This window comes from Lissotriton helveticus, chromosome 8 (assembly GCF_964261635.1).
Source record: "Lissotriton helveticus chromosome 8, aLisHel1.1, whole genome shotgun sequence".
In the NCBI taxonomy this organism is placed as follows: domain Eukaryota; kingdom Metazoa; phylum Chordata; class Amphibia; order Caudata; family Salamandridae; genus Lissotriton; species Lissotriton helveticus.
Genome location: NC_136069.1, coordinates 1,271,371,056 through 1,271,386,303, shown reverse-complemented (window position 1 = coordinate 1,271,386,303; position 15,248 = coordinate 1,271,371,056).

The window sequence follows — 15,248 nt, the reverse complement described above, 5'->3', positions numbered from 1 at the left end:
ACTCACATGTTATTTCACATGGTGTGTCCATTGTCCATTGAGAACAGCCTTGCACTGTTGTGGTCCCTGGGACGGGTTGGTTGGGACACGTACGTGTGCTGCCTCTGATGTACCTGCTCTGTAGTCCACAATGCCCTATTGCTGTTCTGATACTGCATTGTGCCCTCTGATGTGCTGCCTCTAATGTACCTGCTCTGTAGTCCACAATGCCCTGTTGCTGTTCTGATACTGCATTCTGCCCTCTGATGTGCTGCCTCTGATGGACATGTTCAGTGCTATGGACTGTTGATGCACTTAGCCCCTCTGATGTGCTGCCTCTGATGTACCTGCTCTGTAGTCCACAATGCCCTGTTGCTGTTCTGATACTGCATTCTGCCCTCTAATGTGCTGCCTCTGATGGACATGTTCAGTGCTATGGACTGTTGATGCACTTAGCCCCTCTGATGTGCTGCCTCTGATGTACCTGCTCTGTAGTCCACAATGCCCTGTTGCTGTTCTGATACTGCATTCTGCCCTCTGATGTGCTGCCTCTGATGGACATGTTCAGTGCTATGGACTGTTGATGCACTTAGCCCCTCTGATGTGCTGCCTCTGATGTACCTGCTCTGTAGTCCACAATGCCCTGTTGCTGTTCTGATACTGCATTCTGCCCTCTGATGTGCTGCCTCTGATGGACATGTTCAGTGCTATGGACTGTTGATGCACTTAGCCCCTCTCATGTGCTGCCTCTGATGGACATGTTCAGTGCTATGGACTGTTGATGCACTTAGCCCCTCTCACGTGCTGCCTCTGATGGACATGTTCAGTGCTATGGACTGTTGATGCACTTAGCCCCTCTCACGTGCTGCCTCTGATGGACATGTTCAGTGCTATGGACTGTTGATGCACTTAGCCCCTCTCACGTGCTGCCTCTGATGGACATGTTCAGTGCTATGGACTGTTGATGCACTTAGCCCCTCTGATGTGCTGCCTCTGATGTACCTGCTCTGTAGTCCACAATGCCCTGTTGCTGTTCTGATACTGCATTCTGCCCTCTGATGTGCTGCCTCTGATGTACCTGCTCTGTAGTCCACAATGCCCTGTTGCTGTTCTGATACTGCATTCTGCCCTCTCACGTGCTGCCTCTGATGTACCTGCTCTGTTGGGCACAATGCCCTGTTGCTGTTCTGATACTGCATTCTGCCCTCTCACGTGCTGCCTCTGATGTACCTGCTCTGTTGAGCACAATGCCCTGTTGCTGTTCTGATACTGCATTCTGCCCTCTCACGTGCTGCCTCTGATGTACCTGCTCTGTTGGGCACAATGCCCTGTTGCTGTTCTGATACTGCATTCTGCTCTCTCACGTGCTGCCTCTGATGTACCTGCTCTGTAGTCCACAATGCCCTGTTGCTGTTCTGAGCAACACAATGGTACAGCACCCCACACAGTATATCTTTTACAATAACATTAAGTGCATTCTTTGAAGAAACATTTCAGTAGGACCGGAGATTCTTTTTTTCTTTGCTTTTATTAACAATTTTCCAATTTTAAAAAGAAGAAACGTAGCCAACGCGTTTCGTCCGTAGGACTTCTTCAGGGCGGAAAGTTTTTTTCGGATTTCAATGTTGTCACACAAATCTTTTTATAGGGAAATTGCCATCACGGTTTACGTTTTGTCAGTAATGATCTTTTCATATGTGGCTATTTTGAAAAGGAATATTTGTCTTTACTTATTGTTTTCTAGTATGTTCAGCATCAAAGTATACAAGGCATAAGTGGCCTCGCAGAGAAGGATGACAGTCAGATCCTTCCGTGTGCACTGAACTCTGGTCATGTGGAACGTGTCTATTTAATGTCCACACCCCATCATTTTTCAATGGTCCGATGTGTCTGCCGTCTCGCTCGATACCAGGGTTCAGCTGAACCCTGGTATCGAGCGAGACGGCAGACACATCGGACCATTGAAAAATGATGGGGTGTGGACATTAAATAGACACGTTCCACATGACCAGAGTTCAGTGCACACGGAAGGATCTGACTGTCATCCTTCTCTGCGAGGCCACTTATGCCTTGTATACTTTGATGCTGAACATACTAGAAAACAATAAGTAAAGACAAATATTCCTTTTCAAAATAGCCACATATGAAAAGATCATTACTGACAAAACGTAAACCGTGATGGCAATTTCCCTATAAAAAGATTTGTGTGACAACATTGAAATCCGAAAAAAACTTTCCGCCCTGAAGAAGTCCTACGGACGAAACGCGTTGGCTACGTTTCTTCTTTTTAAAATTGGAAAATTGTTAATAAAAGCAAAGAAAAAAAGAATCTCCGGTCCTACTGAAATGTTTCTTCAAAGAATGCACTTAATGTTATTGTAAAAGATATACTGTGTGGGGTGCTGTACCATTGTGTTGCTTTGAATTTTTGGGAGTCTAGGGGTATATGACTTCAGGTTAATAGCACCCACAACAAACTTATTATACCACACTGTATAGGATAAATGTGCAGAGCGTTTGGCCTGATACCCCTGTTTGGTGTTTTGTCCTGTTGCTGTTCTGATACTGCATTCTGCCCTCTCACGTGCTGCCTCTGATGTACCTGCTCTGTTGGGCACAATGCCCTGTTGCTGTTCTGATACTGCATTCTGCCCTCTCACGTGCTGCCTCTGATGTACCTGCTCTGTTGGGCACAATGCCCTGTTGCTGTTCTGATACTGCATTCTGCCCTCTCACGTGCTGCCTCTGATGTACCTGCTCTGTTGGGCACAATGCCCTGTTGCTGTTCTGATACTGCATTCTGCCCTCTCACGTGCTGCCTCTGATGTACCTGCTCTGTTGGGCACAATGCCCTGTTGCTGTTCTGATACTGCATTCTGCCCTCTGATCTGCTGCCTCTGATGTTCATGCTCTGGTGCCCACTTTGCCCATGCTCACGCATACACTGTGATTATACCCCTATTATGTGCAATAAAGGTAGTCAATCATGTCTCGTGGTTTGTCGTTGTCATTCATGCTTGCGTACTACAAATGTGTATTTCTATTTGCTTCTCATCAGTGGTTTCGGTAACATGACACTCCCCCTCCCTACGTCACGACCCTTGCAGGTATTCCCCTCCATGCAGCCAATGGTTTGTGCCTTACCTGCTTCGGCATCCATGGTGGGCCAAGACTAGGACGTGGTGGATCGCGAAGAGCATCGGGAAAGCGTGTAGCGCTGGGTCCATGGTGGCGAGCAGCTTGTGGTGGGTATCTCTGCTATGTATCTTTTCTTCGCTGTGGGGAATCCGCCGTGTTCAGACAGGTTGTTTTTCTGCTGCGGTTTTATGTGTAATTTCCGCCATCTTGATTTGGGGGACGGTCTTAGACGTCAGTACATACGGCGGAGTCTCAGGATTTGTTCCGTCCGCCGCGTGGTCGGGTGTAGTTGGGCGGCGGTGCGTGCTTTTCCGTCGCGGACGGAAATTTGACACTGTTTCCTATCCTGGTATGGCGGACGGAGTGTCCGCGGCTGGCGGACACGGAAAAGGCATTTTCCGCGTACTCCAGGGCTGCAGTCGCTCTTCCGTCCGCCATCCTAATGAGCCCCTCAGTTTGTCTCTCAGGAAACTGACGAGGAAGGCAACTGGTTAATTACCCTGCGGACAACTTTATTGTTGCGGGTGATTCTAATCAGGTTGTAGATCCCTTTTGTGACCATAATTTTACATTATCGTTCATTCCAAACAAAGCACATCAATTGTTTTCACAGACCATTTATCAGAGGAATGATGCCTGGAGGCTTTGTAACCCTTCTTAAGAGGATGTACTTATTTTTACAATCCACATCATACTCGATCTAGAATAGAATATATTTTCATATCACACAATGTTTCTCAATATTTACGTTCGGCTGAAATGGGTCCTATACACATATCTAATCATGCCCCTGTTTCGATTCAACTAGATAGAATTTCCCAACCCATGCTACGTAAGAGATGGCATTTCAATAACTCACTTCTTTCAGATTCTGCTTTTACCTCCTCTTTTGTTTCTTGCTTTCATGAATTCTTTAATTTTAATGAAACTGATGATATGTCCTTTCACACCACCTCAGATGCATTTAAAGCAGCTGCTTAGGAATTTATTATTAGGTATGACTCCAACAAGCGAAAAAAAATGCTGTATCTCCACCATTGAGCTCCTAGCTAAAATAACAAGTTTGGAACTTTCTTTTTACACTTCTAAATCAAAACAATGGTTATCAGAATGTATTAATACTAAAATCCAATTTAATAAGGTGTCTACAGATAATGCCTCATTGTATTTACTGAAGACTACTGCAACATTTTATGGCAGCCAAAGTAAATCAGGTAAACTGTTAGCTAACTACCTCAAGATTAAATAAAATAGACTTCATATTGAATCCATCATTGATGAACCCAAACCACCAAAATATAAAGATTCTGAAATTTTAGAGGAATTTGTTCAGTTCTATAGATCACTTTACACGTCAGAGACTGTACCCTCAGATTCTGGCTTTTCTCATTATCTCTCTACTATTCAACAGTGTTCTGACCCCTTGGTGAATTTTGATCTTTGCAGATGTGTCCCAGATGGAATTGCATAAATCTTTGAAAGCCCATAAAAAGGACAAAACCTCGGGTCCAGATGGACTTACGGTTGAATTTTATCCACATTTGCTCATTCTTGTAACTTATTTTCTACATTCACATGGTTCTTAAGGTTCCTTTTCATATGCTCTGATTTGTCTCATCCCAAAGGACAGAAAGAAATTGCACTATTGCAAACATTACAGATCTATTTCTTTAGTTAATGTTGATTATAAAAAAATAGCCAAGTGCCTTGAATCCTATTTTCAACAGTCGGGTTTTGTCAAAGGGAGGTATATCACGGATAACACATGCTTATTTTTCAACATATTACTCTGATTCTCTCACAGCAATTGCTTTAGATGCTGAAAAGGCATTTGATAGTGTATACTGGCCCTTTATTTTTCACACACTTAATGCTTTGACTTTGGACCCAAAATGATATCCCTTATTTCTCTATTGCACAAGGATCCTAAGTCTGCTATTTTTGCAAGTGGCCTAACCTCTTCTTGTTTTACTCTACATAGAGGTGTTCAGCAAGGCTGCCCTTTATCCCCTTTTCTTTTTAATTTGGCACTAGAACGATTTTTATCCAAAATAAAGCAAAATCCATTTACGTGTAACACCCATCAAATTGAATTGGCAACATATGCTGATGATGTTCTATTGTTTCTCTCTCAACCTCAGATTCCTCTCCCAGCATTTTTACAGCAAGTTGACTCCTACTTGTTGGTATCTGGATATCAGCTCAATAATGAAAAATGCTAAATAATACCTCTTACCAAATATACTTTTAAGGAAGATTTTTTAATATCCAACTTTAGGTGGTGTCCTCAACACATCCAATATCTTGGAATATGGTTTACCCAATCTATTAAAACCTCAATTTCCTTAAATCTTGACAAATGCCTTAAAAAATTAACTTTACTGATCAACAGATGGCATCCATTATATTTATCTCTGTGGGGTCTCCTTTATATCATTGAAATGATGTTAGTTCCCATCACACTTTATACGGTTTCCAATAACCCATTACCTATACCACTCAAATCCTTTCAGAAGATTAGATCTTGATTTACATCCTTTTTGTGGAATAACATAAAATCTTGAATGTCATTATCAAAGTTGTCATGTCCAAAATCAGAAGGGGGTGTAAACTTTCCGGACTTTTTTTAATATGTCAAGTTTCTGGATGGTTTTCAGAATCCTCATTGGATTTTCCACTATGGTTTGAGCTTGAAAACTCTTTTCTTTCCCCTTTTAGACATAAACCACAAACGGTGATTACACCGATCCTTAAGCACTCCTGTAAGATCCTTAATTCTGTTCTTCTTTCATCCCCTAGGGACCTTGGTGCTTTCCTCACTTCCAACAATGGGCACAATAAATATATACTAATGAACAATAAACCCATATATTGGAAATCGCGGGGGAACATAGGATATATCAACTTTTTTAACGGGATACATTTCTTTCATTTCCATAAGCACATCATATTTATCACCTGCCTTCCTGTTTGCAAAGTAAATTTCAGACTCTACAATCTGCAGTATGCACTGCATACACTCACTTTCAATCTTCTGCTTCTCCTTAAGACATAAAGTAAAGTCCACATTTGTAAAGCGCACAATCACCCGTAAGGGTCTCTAGGCGCTGGGGGCCGTCGGGAAGATTAAGCGAGCTATTGCCCAGAGTCACATGGTGCTGGGCTAACCTGCCGCCGGAGCCGGGGATCGAACCGTGGTCCCCAGATTCCAGCGTCAGTCGCCCTGGCCGCGGCGCCACACCTCTTCCCTAAGTCATTGGGTGGGATACGTTCCTAAGTACAAATCCCAAAGCGTCTAATATTTCCTTTCATTTGATATCCTCTTTTATAGATAGAGTCAAAACAAATGTAGAATTATCTTGGAGCATCATTTAATTATGTTAATGGCCCATCTCCCTCTGGAAGAAGATTTGGACAAAAAATAGGAAATCTTCTAAGGGCAGCAAACACTACACAAACTCTTTTCTTCATATACAATAGACTTTTATTATCTCTTATGTCCTTACATAAAATGCATTCTGCACACCCTGACACTTGCTGGCCATGTCCCTTTGAACATGCTGACTTAAAACATTTACTCTATACATGTCCATTTGTGCTTAATTTTTCAATGCAGATTTGTACTCAGCTCAATTAAATGTTGTGTACCACAATTCCCTTTTCATTTGCTAATATTTTCGGGGGAAGTCTGACTGCGTATTTTGGATTTACTGTTAGCAGTTGCATTCCAGCACATCACAAGCAATAGAAAGGACTAATCTAAACTATCCTTTCAAAGATGGTGGTACGCTGTTTGCCATAATCACAGATTGGATACCACTTTTGTTTATCCTATATCTCTTGCTGTGAAGCGTTTGCAGTTATGGTCTCCTATACCACGGTTCCTAGATGATAGTGCAAAGCGGTCCTTTGGTCCTACACCCTCAACACAAGAAGGCCTTCAGTCTCCTTGACTTTCCCATAATTGGTATTAATATTGTTTTGGTATGTTTTTTTTTATTACTCAAAGAATTGTATATTTATATTATTACTCAGCACCTATCAGGATATTTAATACTTTTTTAACATTCTATTGCTCTCACATTTTTATGTGCATAAAAAACTTTTATACTGATAAATTGTACTGAATTTTCCAATGTTTTAGCTGTGCCTTTATGGTCTTGTGAGGCTGAAATAAAGTATCTCTTGACTTGACTATATTATTACACCATGTCTATCTGCATACAAGCCAGCTGTCTTTATTTCCTGATGTATCTTATCTCCTTCTTTTATGAATAAATTATGCAAATTTATACGGTTACATGCATACTTTTTCTTGCTTTCTTGTAGTATGTATTGATGTTTTAAGACTTCTTTAGTAAACATACTTTTTGAACTGGGTTATGGTCAAACAGGAAACTGTGACTTGCATCAGCCTTCCATCTTCAGCATCTCCTCACGTGCCTCCCTGGGTAGATAAAAGGTTGAGCAGGCTTGTAAAAGGAGTCATGTTTGTGTGATATGTGCAGTTGTGATCTGCTCAAATAATTAAAAGTCAAGGATGCTTCAAACAGTGCATCACAAGAGAGTATTTAATTAGCAAGGAGTATAGTTTGTGCTCATATTCTGCACAGATGTCACAAATTCCCCTGTAATTTGTTTAGATTTTCAGTGGGAATTAATTCCAAGCTTTATCTTACAAGTTTAGTTGATAGTTTCCACCTTTTTCCATAGCACTAACATTAGGAGCAATGCTTCATTTATTATCAGTTAGGAATTAAAAATATTTGAATTTGTAGATTGGTTACAGCAATGTTTTGATTCTTGTAGGTTTCTCTAAGGTTTCTTTGACATTTGGCGTTTGGGAAATGGCTTATATTGATAAGCTCTCGTTTTTATGTATCCATTCTTGTATACTAGATAGATGGCAGCATTTGTTATACATTTTTATGTGAATCTGCATGTCATCTGCATATAGGCAAAATGATAGGCCATGAGAGTCTAGGAGATCTTCCAGTGGTTCAAATATAGGTTGAAGGAGAAGGACAAGTAAGTAATGGTTGTGCGTTTGTAATGTTTATCCTTACCATTTGGCAGCAATCATGAGGATATGACTTGAAATTTTGAAGGAACGCCGCATCCCCATCAAGCCAGGTAGTCAATGTGCTCTGTGGTAAACAGTGGTCAACTGTATAGAATGCTGCCAAGAGGTGAAGTTGGTTCCGTAAACATGATTCAACCTTATCCATAATATTTTAGATGCAATTGATGTTAGACAGGACATTGTCAGTGCAGTTCCCTCACCAAAAGCAGAAGAATATCTATTCAGTACCTGCTTTTCTCTAATATGTTGCCTTAGTTTTTGTCCAGTACATCTTTCCACAGGTTTGGCAAGAATGAGAAGACCAGTGATAGGATAGTAGTTTGCATTGCATTTACGTCACCCTTACCATTTTTGATGTGTCTTACAATGCACTTAGATAAAGTCAGTGTCTTGTTCAAGAAATATGTCTGTGGAAATATTCCACAGATGGAAGATAGAAGAACTGATGGATTTGACTAAACTAGAAGGAAAGAGAACTAGTGAATAGCTCAAAAATTTGGTTGGGAAACTTATTTGTTCCTGTTGCTCAGATATGTTGCTGAGAAAAGGCAGTTAACTATCTAAAGTTAATTGATGGTTAATATTAGCAATATTCTATTCAGCATATTAATATAAGCATGTTCAAAAGTATACTGGAGAAATATTTTGTTACTTTGATTTGGTATTTGAGGAAGATTGCTTTACTGTTCAGTAAATCAAATTTGTATTTTCTCCCACACAGTCTAAACTAGCTACAGTGGCAGGTAGCCACTTCGTCTATTTTCCTTCAAGAAAATATATGGTTTGCCTCTTTACGTTTAGAGAAGGTGTGAACTCCCCTTTAGGATCTTGATAGTGTTGGGTAGGGCAACCGAGTATCCATGCTCTTGAGGGTTTAGGTGTTTTAGTGTTCTGATAGGATGAATACATTTCCTGGAACTGGGTTTAGAAGAGTGACAGGAAAGGTGCAGTGTTTAGAGCTTTTAAGTGCATATGTTTGGGCACCTGGCCCAGTCATACTTGGTTTTAAGTAACATTTTCAGTGGAATTACAGGTTCTCTGATAGAGAGATTATGGAGTGTTCAGAACAGTCAATTATGATAGGAGTATCACCTGGTATGTTGATTTGTTCAACAATGCAGAGGACTATATTATCTCCTTTATAGTGAGTGAGTGAGTGTCTGAGATTGAAGCATCATTTTATTCTCTCTTTGTTCTCCTAGGAATATGGACTTATTTCCAGTGTCTTTTAAAATTTCCAAGCAATAGATAATCATAGGAGTACAGTATTGTGTTTGTTGTGAGATCAATCAGTTCTTCAGTGAAAGCTTTAATATTGATCTGGTCGGTGATACAGTAAGGTGGCTCACATTCAGTAAGTTGTGGAAGCCTGAATATTTAATCGCAAGCGTGCAATGGAGTTTGTGCTAGATGGAGCACATCCTGACATATGCTCCTTATATTTTATGACCCCTCCACCTCTCATTCTCCTTTCTCCTTTCTCTATTCTTATTATAACAACGTTATCCATGAGGAATCATCAGATGCCAAACCTGATGCGCCAAGAAGAGGGGTCATATTTCAAATATTGGATGGGTATCTTGACTATGTTTGGAGATCAAATATGATATTCCAGAAACATTGTCTCAGGCTGATCAGCAGTTTAGCAGTATGTATTTGAAAGTTTTTCTTGGCATGCTCTCAGTGGTTAGTTTGTCTGTGCACGACATGGGATACGATAATCAGGCTTACCCTGGTGCATACTTTCAATTATTAGGAATATTAATATTAGCATCTACTCTTTTAAAAATATTTTTGTCAATGGTGTTTCACTTCTTAGTCCTAATTTTTGTAATTGTGTCTGTTTCTATTATGTTGCATGGATGTCCATAGTAGTGTAATTTATATATTATGGTAAATATGGGGGTGGCCGTATTTTCTGGAGATCTCTCAGTGACAGTAGGCTTCATGATACCCTTTCTATCTGTAAATTTAGGTGGATTTGTCTAGGCACAAACTGAAAAAAATCCCAGTTTAGCTAGTCGTGTATCAGTGGCATCATTATGAGCTAGAGCCAATTTTTATATACTGGGTAGTCTCAAGATGATTCTTATAGGACTTTGACAATTACAGCTAATTTGCTTTTTCTAGATGTTATTTTTACTTGCATCACAGTATTTTAATTAGTAGTGAAATTAGGTTTTTTTTCATGTGTTTTAGTTAGCATAACTATATTGCAAATTTAATTTACTGGCCTTTTGGTTGGTTTGCACTGGCATCCGTTTGAAAGGTGCTGCAGACTGCACAAACAAGTTTCAAACCTACGTTTTGTTTTCTCTTCTGTGTTTTTCCTTTTAAAATAAATAGTCAAAATGAGATGTATTGCATGGTGTTGTTTTCTTGTACCACATAGGTCTGTGTGCCTTTGGAGTAAGCTGTATTGAGATATTCTCGTATGTTGCAATTAGCAAGTCTATTGCTGCCCGAGCCACAAATCTTTTTTCATTCAATATAAAATGGCTTATTTCTTAATTTGTTTCAAGGCTGCAATGTCATTTCTACTGTTTGCAGTGTAAAAGGGATTAATATTATTAATGAATTAGGTGTTTCTTAAAGTAATTTATTTTATGTAGCACAGTTTCTACAATGTTCATTAGTTTATGTTGTCTAGCTTTGGTAGTAGAGCCCTATGATACTACTTCACTCCGAATCAACAGGGTTGCTTTTCACTTCTCTGCAATTATAATGTGTGCTTTTTCAGTGATGTCTGTCAGACTTTTCTCAGACTTGACTAGACTTGCTAGAAACCTTTGGATCATGACCTTTTTCGTGTTTCTTCAAAGGCAGACTCTATGACAACCTGTTTATTTGATTTACACTTAAAGATCTTTCCTAAGACTTTTACTGGACAGTCTCCATGTCAGAGTGTTGACTAAATAAAGATTCATTGCCTTTCTAACTGAGTAGTCTTCATGTCAGACTGTTTTCTGATTTATATTAGACTCTCCCTCAACTTATCAAAATCATAGATTTATGCTAATACATTACTGAGGTATATTTGGTTGGCTAATACACTTATGTTGTGCTCTCTGGAAATTGGCATATTTTTTTGCGTTACTGATGCTGATTTGATTATGACTATCTGAATACTTTTTGCCTTCTATACAAAGATGTTGGCCTCGCATACCAAATCTCTTGTTGACGATAGCCTCGACAACGATGCAGGTTCTTGCATCACAGCCTCGCAGCTCCTCAGAACTGACGCATCGTCCCGACTGTGCGGTGTATCCTTAATGCCAGACTTTGTATTGCAAGCACTGAATGACTGGATCTTTAACAATGATGCAGGACCTTGCATTGCAGCTTCACAGATCCTCGGAACCAATGCATCACTTCTGCTGCATGATGCATCCTCGATGCAGGACCTCCCAAGCTCTGCCTACAGGATTTAAGGTCCTCTTAATGTACTCTTGTTCAGCAGCCCTAACAGGGCCTTGTAGCCAGCCCATACTCCATCGCAGTCGACCTGAACCTGTATCTTTGTCCTGGTCTGGCATGACTAAAAAACCACAGTTGATGCTTTGTGCTTTTTAGCGCTATTGTCACTGAAATCTTTATAATTGCATATCTCAAGTTCTATTGACTGGATGTTTGTAATTGTGTGCTTGTTTTATTTATTACAATGTTCTCTATGTTTCTAAATTGGTGTGGGATTTGTTATGCTGTGTTTTTACTTTATTCCTGTTTGAAGGGCTGCATACAAACTTTACAAATTGCCTCTAAGTTAAACCTGACTGCTCTGTACCATGCTATCAGATAGTTGAGCAATGGTTAATTTGGGTTTGTTTGCGCCTCACCCTGACAAGGACTGGGGTTCCTGCGTGAATAGGGTTTGCCCACCCCCTCAAATCAGCAACCCAACTTCTAACACTCTTAAGATAATATATTAAGATTGTCTGTGAAAAGGCCAGTAGGCTAAAGTCCTATGAAACCCTTAAGAATACATCTATTTATGAACTAATCTGTCTAGTGTTCTTTTTTCTATTGTGCACATGGATAGACATGCATGCTCTAAATGTGGCTTAACACTGTTCGGTAACCTATCTTAGTGTATTTGACACCACTTAATGTGTTTTTCCCTTTCTGTTGGGAGTTCTTTTTTATCCCATATCCCAGTAGGAAGACAAAGATTTATTTCTTTTAGTTTTACAGATTGTTTTTCAAGTTTCATTTTGAAATCATATTGTGATTGGTTGTGTTAGTGCATCGTTTATTGTTAGCTAGGTTGAGATTACAATGGGTGCACTTTTAAATATGTCTGTGATTCCCTCAATTCAAGGAACTACTCCTCCCCCAATTGGTACCCACACCTTAAAATTGCTCTTGGACCATTAATTACACAAATGTTTGTGGCTTAAAGACTGGAACAGAATTGCTGCAGACAGTAAAAAGTTACAATTTCTTGTGCATGATACATTCAAAGTAAAAAATATTTAGAATTTGAGGCTTGGCCAGATTGAGATGGAGCTGCAGCCTAGACCTGCACATTTCGAAGGCTCTAATGAGTGGAGCTGCACAGTGAATGACAGAGCACATAAGACAATTCTGAGAGGGCAGATTGTTAAAGCTGTCAACCATTGGATGAATGTGAGATTACATTTTTGGAAGAAGGCATGGAGACAGGAAGTGCTAGAAGCTATATGGGTGTTTTCTGTGTGATACTGTTGAATCAGACAAAAACAATGACAAAAATGAGAACATGAAGTAGATGAAAAACTCTGAGAGTGATCCTTTAGGAGAGGATGTGTTTATGGAGAGATTGTTGACCTAAGTGAGACCCCCTTCGTATAAAAAGGCTCATGTGAAAGAGCATGTGTAAAAGACAGGAGCAGGAGAGCTGAGTATCAAGATAGATGAGATCGTGGCTGAAGATCGGGGAACTTCACAAAGACAACATTTTATTGTATAGTAAAAATTAATTGGCATTTTTGGGTGCAGAAGAAGGTAATTGTGTTCATCATTCATTTGAGAAACTTGACAGAATTAAGGGTGATTAAAAACATAACAGAGTTTGTGAGTCATATAAGAAAGGGCTTGCCGAAAATCACTTATTGAATCCTAATCTCAAAATATTGCAAGAGAATCTCTTCAGACAGGATTAGAAAATTGGAGGATATAGCAAAGTATTGAAACTAATGGACGGAACCACCCGGGGTGTAAAAAATGAGTAGAACAAAGAAAAATTTGAGTGTCAGGGAATTCAAATACCAAGTGGCATATGTCTTTAGACTAAGAGTGATCTTTACACATTTACTAAGAATGTCCCAAAGCTCATAGGGGACCCCAAGAAGTATTATACAGAAAACAATAAAATCAGGTCGAAAGGACGGGGCCCCAGGGCCTAATGGAGTACCGCAAGCCATGTTCTCTGTTGACTACAAATACTGGGCGAGCCCGTTGTCAGGACTGTTCTTGGAGGCAAAATTAACAAATAATCTGCCGATGAGTAGGAAAGGTGCAATAATCAACCCAATATTCAAGGGCGGAGACAGATCGGATCCTGCTAATTATAGGCTCATAGCTTTAATGGATGTGGAAGCGAAATATTACGCTTCATTAATCTTGGAGGACCTAGTAGAATCGTCCACTAAAAATAAGCTGATTCCTATGAATTCAACCGGATTTCTCAAGGGGTTCGGTACAACAACTAACATACTTGCATTGACCATGATTGCAGAAAGGTGTAAACATTTGAATTTAAAATTGCAGCTCTGCTTTATTGATTTTAAAGCAGCATTTGACAGCATAGAGCTAGGACTATTGTGGTGTAAATTGAGGAAAATGGGTCTCCCAGAAGTACTACTGCATGCCATTATTCAATTGTATACTGGAACATGGATACGAATAAAAATTGCAAATGGTACGAGAATGTCAAGGAAAATCCACACTGCAATAGGGCTAAAGCAAGGCTGCATATTAGCCTCCCATTTATTTAATCTTTTGATGGCGGACGCAAATTCCCTGTCAGGCTGGGAGAAATAACATTAGGGGTAGTTAATAACTACAAATATCTAGGTCTGTACATTGATGATCGTTTAGATTTCCAAAAACATAAACAAAATTTGGAAGCAAAAGGGAATGGTCTAATATAAGCATTTTGTGCCCTCTCAAAAAGCTAAAGGGTCCATCTTTAAAGTCTTTATCAGATATAATGGCTGCCAAATTGATGCCGACAGTGGAGTACGCAAGCGTCGTTCTACATGGAGCAGATGCTGAACTGTTGGATATGATTCAAGTAAGAGCACACAAAAGGGTCTTTAAGTTACCGCAGAATGCGTCACCAGCACAGGTGAGGTTGGAATTTGGCCTTATCCATCAAGGGATTGGGAGAAACTATGCATATGTTGAGGGCTGGTATAAAATCTGGTTGAGTCGAGCCAACGTTTTACACGATGCCTTGTGGCGAGCCCAGGAAGAAGATCACCACTCCATTCATGGCAAGTTTTTTTAAATTGGCCATGGAAGAAACAAAGTCTAAAGAACGTTGGGCACAGTCCCCCTCTTTTCTCGTTTTTCGTAAAGTGGTAAACAAAATGGTAAAATACACGCATTAATTGAGAATAAAAATACATTTGCAAAGAGGTCTCACGCTTGGATGGTAATACAGTCCTATACAAAATTACATCCGGCAGAATATTTGAGTACAACATATTCATACTATCTAAAAAGGAAACTCATGGCCACCAGGTTTGGGTTATTACCAAGTTTAGCGGATCAGCCCAAATGGATATACAATGGGCCTACATCATGTACACTATGTGGCACTGAGAAACAAGACCTCATTCATCTTATTTGCATATGTCCTGGCTTAAGGCTGACCCGCGTGTGGTTTTTGAAAAAGGTATGTAATGAGAGAGGCATTAGGTCTTGTAGAACCGTGGTAATCAAGGGTTTGGACGCAGCGGGTACCCATCTAAATTGTAGGATGATGAAATGTTTGATTCAATATGAACAGATAATAATGAAAAAGGATAACAAAACCACCACACCATTGCTGGGGTAGTGTTTG